The sequence below is a fragment of the Myxine glutinosa genome, chromosome 11 (genome assembly GCF_964187855.1).
Source record: "Myxine glutinosa chromosome 11, kmMyxGlut1.1, whole genome shotgun sequence".
Classification (NCBI taxonomy): Eukaryota; Metazoa; Chordata; class Myxini; order Myxiniformes; family Myxinidae; genus Myxine; species Myxine glutinosa.
The window spans coordinates 119568306-119582084 of NC_136271.1; the positions used below are offsets into that span (position 1 = coordinate 119568306).

General features: G+C 43.3%; 1 protein-coding gene across 1 annotated transcript in view; it reads right to left on the reverse strand.

Annotated features, from left to right (window-relative positions):
• LOC137436928 (neurexin-1) overlaps positions 1-13779 on the reverse strand; it is a 1559617-nt gene that overhangs the window by 419376 nt on the left and 1126462 nt on the right. The window lies entirely within an intron of this gene.

The window sequence follows — 13779 nt, forward strand, 5'->3', positions numbered from 1 at the left end:
GATAATGAAAGCACATTTATAACCATGCGGAGTGAAAACACCAAAACAATCTTGTGTATTCAGAACACGGTAATAGTTATATGGAGTTGCTGTTTGCATAGTGAGTTTTTTCCTTTGTGGGTTTATACATAAGTACATTTGTGCATAATAGGAAAAAAAACCTTTATTCACAGTAATGGGGTGACCACACCTGATATACACAGGGCATTCAAAATCAAAATGTACGAATATGCTAAACGAGGCCTTTTGTGCTGTGTATGTGTTTACAGTGACTCAGTTCTGCTCGCTGATCACTTTTACCCTACCGTCGCTAGCACGAAATCTGTGATTCAAATCATATTACATAATTTTAAGTAGTTAGATGAAAGAGTGGCAAATTCAAAATGGTTGACCATAACTGTTCTGTTCTCGAATGCAAATCAGACTCACGGAAATATAGGAAATATGAGAAATATCCGTGGATGAGAGGTGTCGAGTTTGTACCATTTCCTATTAGTACAAGCCAGCAGTAGCATTGGATAGCACATGCTCACGTGCACACGCGCACACGCACGCACACACACACACACACACACACACACGGAGGTGGATACTGTGGGAAACGGTAGATCTCCGTTCTATCTCCTGAGGCCCACCCGCGTGTGAGGATAGCAGGCAAAAACATCTTGCATAAATACACAATATACATGCACATACACATACACACCCACAAACTAAGGTGGATACATCGAGACATGGGAGGGCTCCGTTCCACCTTCTGAAACTCACGTTTGGAGATAACAACCAATGACACACACACACACACACACACACACACACACACACACACACACACACACACACACACACACACACACACTTATTTTACCAACAGATGCAACAATCAAATTTCTCTTGAGGCCCTGGAACGAAACATTATATATATATATATGTACTCACAATCCCCCCCCCCCCCCGCCCCCACCCCTCTCTGTCTCCCAATCATTATAAATAAATATCATAATTTAAAACTTATCCTGTGCATTCACTAACCAGATATAATGTCTCCCTTTGGGAGTAGAGGTCCACCAGAATGTTGGTAATGACTATCGGATTTCCAATTGAAGACATCCTTTAAAGTTTAAATGAAATATAGTTCATAGAACACGTTACCCCATACGGTGATCAATTATACACTTCAATTTAAATAAAACAAGTACAAAAAGTTTTAATTAAAACAAAAGCCGCGTCGATGTTACACAATGCCTAGATGCAGCTGTGCCTATAACGTCGATGTTATAGGCACAGGACATTCCTATTGATTCGATTACTTGATGTTATTTTTGTGCAAAGTGAAAATATATCTCGGCAATTTCCCGTGTGTGGCGACGAATTTTTAATATATCTCGGCATTTTCCCGTCTGTTATTTCAGGCGGTGTATGACTGACCATGCCGCGATTTAAAAAATATATATCTCGGCAATTTCCCATGTGTGGCGACACGTGAACGAAGCTATGCTCCTCTCTCCACATTATTGTGACGACGTATAAATTAAATATTTCATCGTGACGATTGTCATCAAATGGACGAATTTTTAATATATCTCGGCATTTTCCCGTCTGTTATTTCGGGCGGTGTATGACTGACCATGCCGCGATTTAAACAAAATATATATATCTCGGCATTTTCCCGTCTCTTATTTCGGGTGGTGTATGACTGACCATGCCGCAATTTAAAAAAAAAAAATCTCAATGGACTTGAAGTTACAGGCCTTTGAGAATTCATTTCGTTCTATAAAGGGCAACTTTCATCGGATTTTCTTCCCGTTTTTTTTCAACCGAGTCTAAAACTATGTTAGCGACTGTGAAAAATGAAATGATATATCGAATTTGATTTGAAATAAAACTGTGTGAGAGAGCAAGACACCACGGGCCTACAAAACAGGCCTCAAAGCTATGCGAGTTAATAAAATGGTGGATATTTGTTTATATGAAGGCTCTCCCAGATTGGGTGGAGCTATGGTTCCCAGAATGGGTGGAGCTTTGAGGTTTTGTCTTCTCTGCAAGAACAAGAAGAACAAGAAGAACAACAACAACAACAACAGCAGAGGGCACTCTGTGAGCAGCGTCTGCGACGCGGCTAAAAATGATTTTGAAGTTTATTAATTTTTTTGGGAAGTTTAGCATGATTGATGCAGTCTTATACACCACCTTTTAACATGTCCAAGTATGTACTGCAAAACTGGAGGTTATTGGAAGTGACAAGTAGGCGATTTGTGTTCCACAGTGTTCAAGTGTATAATTTAATTTCAATTAAACAAATATTTTAAAGATCCTTTTTAAAAATTAATTCTGGAATTTTACCGCTGTTGACACAGTACACCACTATATTTAACACGTTACATTATTCTTCGTGCCTGTTGTATGTGTCCTATATATAACGTCCGTAAAACAGTATGTTTCCAGTTAGGAATGATTTTCAATTTTGATTGACTGTCAGGCAGGCAGACAAAGTAAAACATCATCTCACTCCTCTTAGTCCTTGAGCCAGACCAAAAGTAATGCTCCGGCGGGGGGAGTAATTCTCATTATGATTTTCCATTAGACCAATGTCTCAAGTGTCAGAAAAGGTGTGATGGACATCTGAGAACGGTAGCTTAGTGCCCGGATGGACGCCATCTTTGAAACCACCCAGCTCGAAAATGCCCATTTGGTGGGGTACATTGTTGCACGTGTATCTGGACTTCTATACTAGCTATCGATGTGCGGTTGACGACTAAATATACGTCCGATGTGTACCGTCTAAATAAAAAATAATATGAAGCATTTTGTTTTAGATTAATTATTATAAAAATCAATTATCGAAAAAAAATCATATATTTTTCAATATTTTATTATTAGACTTGTACTTTTTTTAGTGAAACAACACTGGTATGATTTTCCAAATTATGCATTGTGCTACACCGTTTATCTGTCTATAAAAATAACTCAAAAACTAAAACATATCATCCACCACGAGTTTACAACAAATAAATGTAAAGAGGCATAAAATGACTTAGGCCGCCGCTGGCATTATCTATTCTGACGTAGGAATGTCGTACGGAGAGGATTTTAACACCATACGATATCTAATAAGCAGGCGGAAATTGTTACATAGGAAATCTGCACTTTGGTGGCCATCTTGGATTTCAAAATGGCCGCCAATTATATTAATTATTCATTACTAGAGTTTGGAAAGACGTATGGAGCTGATTTTAACACCATACGATGTATATTCCTAATAAGCAAGCGGAGGTATCATTGAACATGTCATGTTTTAGTCAAATAACACCGGTATGATCTTCCAAATTATACATTTTGCTAAACCGTTTATCTGTCTATAAAGATTTTCAGGCAATTTGGCCTGCATTATAATAGAGAACAACATATGCTATACAATATACAGTGCACACAAAGTTAATCATCAGAGTCGCCATCAGAGTCATTGGCATCCTGAGCCACGATAGCATCATCCTGCACCATGTTGGAGCATCCCTGCAGCTTACACACAACAGTGCACTTCAACCCATTCAGTATGCAGGAGCAATCTGACGGTCGACACGTCCTTCTGCATGTGCATGAGATGAGATTCAAGACGACATCTGGAGCTGGTAGACCCGCCATCCATCGGATTGTGAGCGAACCGCCATCATCGAGTTCCCAACCATGTCCTGCTGATGGTGTTGGGACGTCTGGTAGGTTTTCAAGGCTGCGTCGCCAGATAGCCGCCTGATAGTTGGCCCTAAGCGTATGCTGCATCAAGGAGTCTTCACGAGGCGGCAATTGTCCAGATTCGATCTGGCCCTTCTTTGCACAGAACATGTGATAACGGAGCGAATTAACACCGACGATCTTCGTGTTCTTGGCGTACAGCTGACACGTGAAGGCCTGAATGCTATTGAAGACGTCTGTTGGTACATTCCACGAAGATCCCAGATCTGTGAATGCTTGAAGATACAGCTCATTCGCTTGCACAAGCTTCAAAGCCTTTATCTTTCCTTGGCTAGCCAGAGCACTCACAGTGTCACACCCGCTCCATGCATGAAGCCCTGGCAATGCACTGCAAACTCCAGACCCCAATACCGCAGCCAACTTTCCAACGTCGATCATTCTGACTTGAACCTTTGTTCCTCGTCTGATGAAGAGCTGACTATCGATGGTTCTGCTGAGATGAAGACTGATAATCAGAACGTCGGTGTCATCTGCCACTAAGATGATCGTCTTGTAGTGGGTAGCGGCGTGCTTTGCGTGGAGAAACATACGCGTGTCTGCTTCCTCGTGGCTACATTCGAGTGCTTGCACCAACTTCCACCTATCGCGGGTCAGTACCAGACATTTTTCACCACAGGTGACATACAGTGTTCTGTTGCCTAGCTTTTCGCGATTCGTTTCATGTTTCCACGACTCCGCCAGAAACACAACCAGTTTCTCCTTTGTCTGGCTGCAAGCAAGGAGACGCCGCCAGTTCATGATTTTGTGTGCGGGTCTGATCTCGCTGAAACCGATGCCTTCATTTGAACCGCGGTTCACACGCTCAGCTGCTTTGATGGATTCTTCTGTGTATGTGTCAAAGACAACATCGATGCGCTCACTGCCTTGACCAGCGTGAAGCGCTGCAGCAAGGATGCGGTCAGATAGTTCTTCGAACGTGTCGTTCTCGCCATGCATCTTTTGTATGAGAGCCATCGCATCAATTATTGTTGCACTTCGCTTGTCAACGTTCTCGGCTGGTTCCGCAAGACCTTCCATGTGTTTCGCAAGTGCAGCTTTGTTCGTTTTTTTCATTGACCCATCAACGTTTGCCAAAGACCATGGTAACGGCCCTAGTGGGTGACAAAGGACAAGTTGCATGTCGAGGTTCCTTGTCTTGGCGATGAGTATCATGGTGGCAAACAGTTGTCTGTCAGCTCTCAGGACGATCTCCTTGTTTGTGCCCTTCACAACTTTCTGCTTGATCTTACCAAAGGTCTTCAAGTTTAGCTTGTTCAATGTGTCATGAAAGCCTGTTCCCTCTTCAAGACGTTTCTGGAAGCTTTGATACGCCGCTTCCCCCTTTTGCAGGGTGTTGAGTAGGTCATTAGAAACGTCCTCCCTCGCAGCCGCTCCGGTAGATATACTGAGAAGACATGACGGATCATCGGCGAATGGATTGGTCCAGTCATTTTCCAGTAGATCACAGATAGCTGTGACGCCAGACTCATCACGTTTGATGCGAGAAGTAGACAAGTCAGGGTGCATGGCGTGAGATGTGTCGCTGCCATTCACAAGGATAGTTTCTCGTAGTTGCCTCAGTGCAGTAGCCCGATTTTCTGCAGTTAGATAGTATTCGTGACACAGCCCCTTGTCGAAGACTAAAACCTCGTGTTCCTCCAGCTGTTTGCGTATCTTTGTTTACTGTTTCTTCTGTTGTCTGATCAACAGCGATTCTGGCAAATGGATTCCCTGGTCTAAGCTGTACGGAGAAGTAGCCTTGATTGAAATGCCTGTACAACTCGGGGCATGTTTCGTGGAGTTGCGTCATCTGTGCATAGTACACTGGTAGATATCTAGCATAGTTCACCTTGTTCATTGCGAAACACCAAGGGATCACTCTTCTGACACAAGCCAAGTGAAGCATCCAGTCGCCTTCTCTATCCGCACGAATCAACCCCAGCAGGGTCTCTACCATATCAATATACATCATCCAGAAGCGAGCCAGGTCTCCATGTTTGGTTCGCAGAAAATGTAGGTATTTCGCGAACATGTCAAAGCTCTGTACACATGAATCATCATCGAGAGCAGCAGCGAGAGTCTCGTGGCAAACATCCTCCTTGATGCTGCGAATTTTGAGGTCAGTGCTTCGAATCTGGGGTTCCTTGTCAGGATGATTGCTTTCTATCCACACCTGGAAGCCCTTCCAAATGATGCGCATTAGTGCCTCGTACATCAACTTGTGGAGTCGCACAGCACGGTTGTATTGCTTGCCTTCCAGAACCCTGTTGATGGAACCTTCAGCGATTACTCCTGACTCAACAGCTACATCCCGAAGGCCTGCATCTCCAAACATTTTCCCAATGCTCGACATGAAGTTACAGATGGTATGGAAGTTCCCCATCATGAGCACGATTCTTCCATATCGATCGACATCTTTCCATGCTATTTCGGTCGCCTTAGCAAATAGTGCCTGGTCTCGCACCACCGGTATACGCTCAAGCTGAAGTGATGACATGATGTTCAGAGCTTCTCTGAGGATTTCTTGCACTGTTGCCATATCTGTGGCAGGCGCGTTTATAGTCGGCAGGTAGCCAACTACATCTTCCGTCACCTGAACACGATCTCTAGTCATGATGTTGAAACCAGTCCACGAACTGATTGTCTGGTCGCATGGTTCCAGCGAACCCATGGTTCCCCCCCCCCAACCCCCCCTCAGAAATTAATCAGGTCACCGCAACAAATCTCAGACTGAGATATAGAATATAGAATATAGATATAGAATAGACTGACGTCACTTTCGGCACTGGGTTCTGTGGGTTGATTATCGGCGGGAAATTCCAACTGACATAGTTTCGGTTTGTGGAAAGTGCATGCCTTTTCATATATTTTTTGTGTACACTCGTGGTGGATGATATGTTTTAGTTTTTGAGTTATTTTTATAGACAGATAAACGGTGTAGCACAATGCATAATTTGGAAAATCATACCAGTGTTGTTTCACTAAAAAAAGTACAAGTCTAATAATAAAATATTGAAAAATATATGATTTTTTTTCGATAATTGATTTTTATAATAATTAATCTAAAACAAAATGCTTCATATTATTTTTTATTTAGACGGTACACATCGGACGTATATTTAGTCGTCAACCGCACATCGATAGCTAGTATAGAAGTCCAGATACACGTGCAACAATGTACCCCACCAAATGGGCATTTTCGAGCTGGGTGGTTTCAAAGATGGCGTCCATCCGGGCACTAAGCTACCGTTCTCAGATGTCCATCACACCTTTTCTGACACTTGAGACATTGGTCTAATGGAAAATCATAATGAGAATTACTCCCCCCGCCGGAGCATTCACTTCAAAATATGGCCGGTTGGCTCAAGGACTATCTCTGCACATGTGCAATTGGGACAAATTCAGAGACAAGGTACGGTTAAACGGCAGGATTGTTTTCCGATTCATGTTGATTCGTGTTCAATGTATAACATTCAATTTATATTAAGTTGTTCCTCGATCAAAAACTGATGTTTGTGGCCAGACAGATGGAGAAACGGACAGAGCTGAAACAATTGCTGAACCCCACTTTTCACTTGGCATGTGCGGGTTAACTTCCCAGTCCACCTACTGTGGCAATGTGCTGCAGCACATTCTTGGAAATGCACTTCATAATTTTTGTAATTTTTGAAAGAAACTTTATTGATCACAACATATCACACTCCATATCATAAATTTGAGAAGGTCCCATCATATTATGAAGACAAGGGAAGATGATATGTAATACCAGCTACCACCAAAGGTGGTGATATTTCCAACACACACACACAAATATATATATTTCCAACACAAATAATATATATATATATATATGTGTATATATATACTGTATATGTGTATATATATATATATATATATATATATATATATATATATATATATATATATATATATATATATATACACACATACAACTTATCTAGCCATATACACATATGCGCATCTGCTCCATTCACCAAGCCTGCCATGTTCACATGAAGTAATCCCACAATGCTCAAAGTCCACTCATTGGCAGTGATGATCGGGGAGGTAGGATAGAACGCATCCACAGGCCTTGCACGTTTTTGAAATACGGGATACAAGATATCAACTTTTTGGGTGAGTTGATTAGAAAATTCTCCGATTTTTTGTTGTGCAGATCAGAAAAATCTACTTTCTCTCCTATACCTTTTGAAGTATTTTTGGCTTCTTTTAGAAGCTTTGTGAGCCATTTTATGTTAAAATCCTTATCTGCCACGCATAATATACATTCAGCACACCCAATGACGTTCCTAGGAGCTTCTGCGCATGTGTGCCGAGCATTCTGTTGTGGATTACGTCATTTTGAAAGTCTCGTATTGTTTGTTGTAGTGTCCTGATTCAAGCTATATACTTTTTACCATGCTCGGCAATTAAGGTGTGGAGTTGGAGAATAAGGTATCAAAATTGGAAGGTGGGATGATGGGATAAGGGAGTGTGGGAGTCAAGAACGTGAATCTAGAAACTCGGTGGATAACTGAATACATAGCATGCATTAAAAATAATAACACTAAAATTAATCAGTGAACACGTCATGTTAAACATCACTCTAAAACACCATGTATGGATTAGTCAAATGCAAGTTTAAAGACAAATACTATACACAAACAACTCTCAATTGTTTAGTCTTTTTGTTAAACGTGAGGTTATATGATAAAGTACATGCTAAATGAGAACCGTAGTGGAAATTGGACACTTCTGTCGGAAAGAGAGGAGTTGCTGGTTACTGATTTCCACGTTTTCCACAAACACTTTACCAAAACTTCCTCGTGTAGTATTAAGACACGAAGTCCACTCAAACTGCGGTTGTCTGGTAAAAGAGCTAATTAAACTGCGGCCGCAATATATGACATTCTACCTTTTTGCAGCAATTTTTCTTTGAAACAATCCTCCCCAGCTAATCCCGTGTTACCGTGTGAGCGCAGAGGGGCGTACAGCCGGTGCTCTGAAGGTTCGTGTTGCCGCTGCAGGTGGCTGAGACTGTGATGGTCGTGGTAAAGTTGATAGTCTGTTTCCTCCAACCGGTACGCCTGATCCTGTTGTCCTCCTGTGTCCCAGGCTTCTTCCAGCGACGCGACTCTCCAGGGCAGCGATGCCTCTGGCACAGGTGCGGGACCGTGCACATAGGTAGCACAAGCGAAGGCGAGGGCCAGTGCGGACCAGGTGAGCCGCGGTACGCGGCCCATGTCCCCTCGAAAATGGCTGGTTCGGCTCTTTAGAATCGCGCTCTCATTGCTAACGAAGGAAATTCAACAAAACTGGCTGAGAGTATTTATATGGCAGGTGAAATATAAGTAACCTGCAGACAATAGAATAATTCAATATATATTTCAGGAGTCGTGGGAAATCCCCTCTTCTTAACCCGTGCTTTTCCCCCTTTGAGCGCTCGGCGGAGCGCTCTCGCCTGCGGTGAAGGTTCGGAGCGAGTGCGCGCAGACAGTGGGAGGTGGAGCGTGCAGCCCGAATGGCTCTCACTCCCATGGAGGGGAGAGGTCGGTTATGAGGGAGAGCGGGAGACGGAAAGAAGGTGGAAAAGGAGGAGAGGATATGGGAGTGGCGGCGCCTGGAACCCTGCCCAATCTGGCGTGCCGGTCGCGGGCGGGGATCCTCAGCATTTGCCTAATGCTTTCGCGAAGTCAATGTCAAACTGCGCCGATGCATGGCCCGTGCGAACGCAAGCTGCATTTTAAAGCTCCATAAACAAGATGAGCAGTCAAAAATAAAACCGCTCTCCCGCTGCCCAAACTTTATTCCTGGTCCCGGGTTCAGGAGTGCTAAATTGCACGTGGATTCACTATCCGCAAGACACGTGTCACTGACGAGTTCGATCACAGCTGCGTTTACTGGTCAAAAAAAAAAAATCATAAGTGGCTTTCCAAGTGTTTGCAACTTACTCAAGAAAGATCATCGCTCATACCCCAAACATGGGTAGAATATCAAGCTTTTTAGAAATTCCTGACAATTATTTCCCAGATTCATTGGCTCAAACCACAAATAATTGGAGTGAAAGTGGAAAAGGGGAGGATGAGTGCTAATGTGGAACTTAGTAAGTTGGGAAAAATAAAGAGGGAGATGATCTCGGTGATTGGAGATAGTTTTGATTTGTCATGTACACCAGAGAATTCTTGGGATTTAGATTTAATTCCCCAGGGATGGTGGAGTTGTAAGTTGGGAAAAATTAAGTGGGAGATGATCTCGGTAATTGTGGCTAGTTTTTTGAGCTGGCATGCGCATTACATCATTATTGGGATTGTATTCCCTTCCAGTAAGGATAAACCCATCGTTTGAACATCAAACAAATAATTTGGGCTAGATAACCTATTACTTTAAAATAAATTATAGGCCTCTAGACAGGCCTGTTTGTTGGAAATGAGGAATGTCATCCATCCCATTTTTCTCAGAAGAAAAAAAACTGCACCGAATGCTGAACAGGCCTCCTGGATAACAATTAGAAGTTACCTTTGCTAAATAGAGTCGATCACCTTTGCTAAAAGAAAATTTACTCTTGTAAGAAACAAGAAAATATTTGACGCAAATATATTCATTTGAATAACAACGGAATGTTGAGGGAGATTTGAGAAGCTCAATGGCCACTGAGATATTATGTAGGCAAAGCGGACAGTGGTGTGGGGCAGCCAATTGAGGAAAAAATTCAGGAGGAAAGGGAGACGACTGGGGATATAAAACGAGAGTTTGAGGATGGAAAAGAATGGAGATCGGAGAATAAAGGAGGTGAGTGGAGAGGGTGGTGATGTTGGTTAAATACAGTCGGAGGGGAAGAGTCTTGGATTTAAAATGTTGATGGCCCCTTGCCCCATGTTGAAAGAATCATGGAATAATTCGTTTTGGGATTTCAGGGATCGATGGGGAAAGGGGTCGCGCATTTGATAATTTTTGTGATATAATGTACGAATGTCCAAGCGTGCACAAGTGCAGCACACACGAACATACATGCGACCCCTCGGGTGCAGCAGACGCCGCATAAAGAGGCACCAGAGAGCCATGTCATGGCGGAGGTCAGGTGTAAAATTATAAAGGTGAAACATTGCTTCCAATACAGTTTACAAGCCTCTGAGCCTTTCCCTGTGCCGAAGGGCGAGTCACATTGGAGACCTTTCTTGTAACAGTCAATGCTAACAAGACAGTGATGAAGTCTGCATGGAAGTCCATTCCTGAATTGCCACAATGATTCTGCTTTATCTTGAGGCAATGGGATAATGGTGCACGTCCTCCACATTGTTGAGCGGATTTCTGCGGATTATGTAGTCTTGGCGTGGCGTGTGTACAGCTTGGGGCTAAACCGAGGAGCTTGCTCGGTATGAATATAATAAAGGAGGAAATAAAGTAACATCTGTAAAGAGGCTCTGAATGTATTAATGCGCACGTTGCTCAGCAAGCTGGTAATTACACGAGAAAATGTTACTTTGTCGTTTACTTTTTACCTTTTACTCTCTTCATACGTTTTTGTTTTTTTTGGCAAAACATGTACATTGGATCCTACGAAGAAACTGGGTGAAGGACGAGAGGGGTCTGCCATTGTTATTCACCAATAAAGAGTCATGTACTTATGTGTGAAGACCGTGATGTACTCGTAACACCCATGACAAGTCGCGAATGTCTCTGTGTCTAAGAACCAATCCTAGACAGGTGTCCACTCTGCAGTAAGGTGCGGATATATCTGCTGAGCAGGCATGCCAATCGAAACCACACCAATGAGAAGCAATGCAACAAGACTTTACCCACCCAGCCGCAAAGCTGCTCCTGTCCTACCTGGATTACATGTCTCGAAGGTAAATCTACGAAATTGCGGAACTTAAGAGAAATGAGCATTTCGAGAGATAGGAACGAAGAGACAGCGAAAAGACAAAGGGGGTAGAGAGGAGAAAGAAGGGGACTTATAGTTTTTCAGTTTGCAACGGAAATAGAGTATTTTATTTTGTTCTCCACCACCGCCCCCCCCCCCCCCAATCCCCAAACACTCAACCCACCCTGCCCATCCGCAACCATAATGCTTCACGTACACACCTCTCTTTTGACCTTTCTTCTATCCCTCCTAACCTTGTTTCCTTCTCTCTCAACTCCTCCCCAAAGGTTTCTTTTTCTATCTCCAATTATTTGCCTTGCATTCCCACCCGAGCTCCTAAGCCCTTTGTGGCGATCTTTGCCCGAAATGTAATTAATGTTCGTCAAGGCCTTTCATGTTCAAATTAATCCCTCCATGTGACTAGTCATTAGCCTAACGATATGCAAGGCTTGTGAAACACATCTTTTTCGAGCCTTTCTTTGTTTATATTCTCGAAAACCTTCCAACGTCTTTGTTTATTTGCTAACTCTCATTTTCAATTTCGGGAATTTCAGGATCTTTGCATTCAAGGTTTTCCTTTACGTTCGAAGGACCTTTTGCACCAAAACGATTGCCGATTCAGGCCAATGCAAAATCCAGGTGACCATTATACATTGGCTCTTTTGGGTAGATAACTAGTGGTCCATTGAGATGTTGTTTTGAGGATCCCTTCCTTTTCTGAATTTTTATTTCATCAATTTAGCATTCCCTCATCTGTCACACCCTCCTTCCTTCCCCAATGCATATATGCAATAACAATAGATGGGCCAATAGGTAGGAAAATCTATGATGCAAATTCATCATTTTAGTTGTCTTACAGTAGGTGGCCAGAGAGGAAGACAAATGAAGAGGTGTTGCAAGGCAAAACACATAGCAGTCAGTCACAGACACCGAGGGAAGAATATCTGGTTGGGACACACAATGAGAGGGGAATGTCCATCACAAGTTGTAATCAAAGGGAAAATATCAGGAAAGAGATTGCGAGGAAGACTTGGAAGGAGAATGGTGAAGAAGAACAAGAAACACCTTTGGAGGCCATTTTTCCCCGGAGAGCAGGGGTTGGCCTTTTTCGGGCACCGTGGTCCCCTTTTTGAAGCAATGTTTTACGGCCGGATGCCCTTCCTGCCACCAACCCTGTTAGTCGCCTCTTGCGACACACAGGGAATTACCAGTGAGATGGTACTCAATTTGCCAACCTCAGAAGGATGACAGGCTGAGTCAACCCCCCTGGCGTTAATTCTGCGATCGAGCGGGATTCAAACCCAGGATCCTAGGATCCCAAACCGGCACACTAACCGCTAAGCCAACACCAGCCAACACCAGGCTACGAGAAGGAGAATGGTGGGCGGACTGAAAGAAGGAAACACCTATGGAGAATTAGAGAGAGGCAGAGGACCAGGAGAGATGGAGAAAGAGGCATCCAAGGATCACCTCTTTTAGGAACAACATCAAGAAGGGAGGCATTAAAAGAGAGGCTGAGTATGGTAGAGGATGATGTGGTTGAGCTTGAAAGTGGTTGGATGTCAATGAAAGATAGTCTGTTGGGAGCCGTTGGTGAGGTATGTGGATGGACAAAAGGACCACCGAGGCACTCGGAAACATGGTGGTGGGATGATGAAGTTGGAAAGAAGATTGACGAGAAGAGGAAGAAGTTCAAGGAGTGGCAGAAGGCGAAGGGTACGGGGGCAGAAAAGGCAGAGCATGAAAGTTATAAGGCAGCCAAGAAGGCTGCAAAGAAAGAGGCAGCAAAGGTGCAGGAGGCATGTAGGAAAATGTTCGGAGAAAGTTTGGATTTGGAAGAGGGTCAGAGAGCGGTATTCAGGATTGCAAAGCAGATAGCGAAAGAGAAGTGTGATGTGATGGGGATGAGTTGCTTGAAGGATGAAGTGGGACAAATCGTTGTGGACCCAGATGGAATTAAAGGAAGATGGAAGAGATATATGGAAATACTGTTGAATGCAGAGCATGAATGGGATGGCAACATAGAGAGTAACCCAGTTTTAGGACCAGCAGAGAAGACAACCGAGAAGGAAGTTGAGAAAGCGATAAAAGCAATGAAGATTAGAAAAGCGGGAGGGCCGACTGGAGTTGTGGGAGATATGTTGAAGGCAGCGGGAAATTGGGGTGTGAAGAGAATGACAAAGATCTGT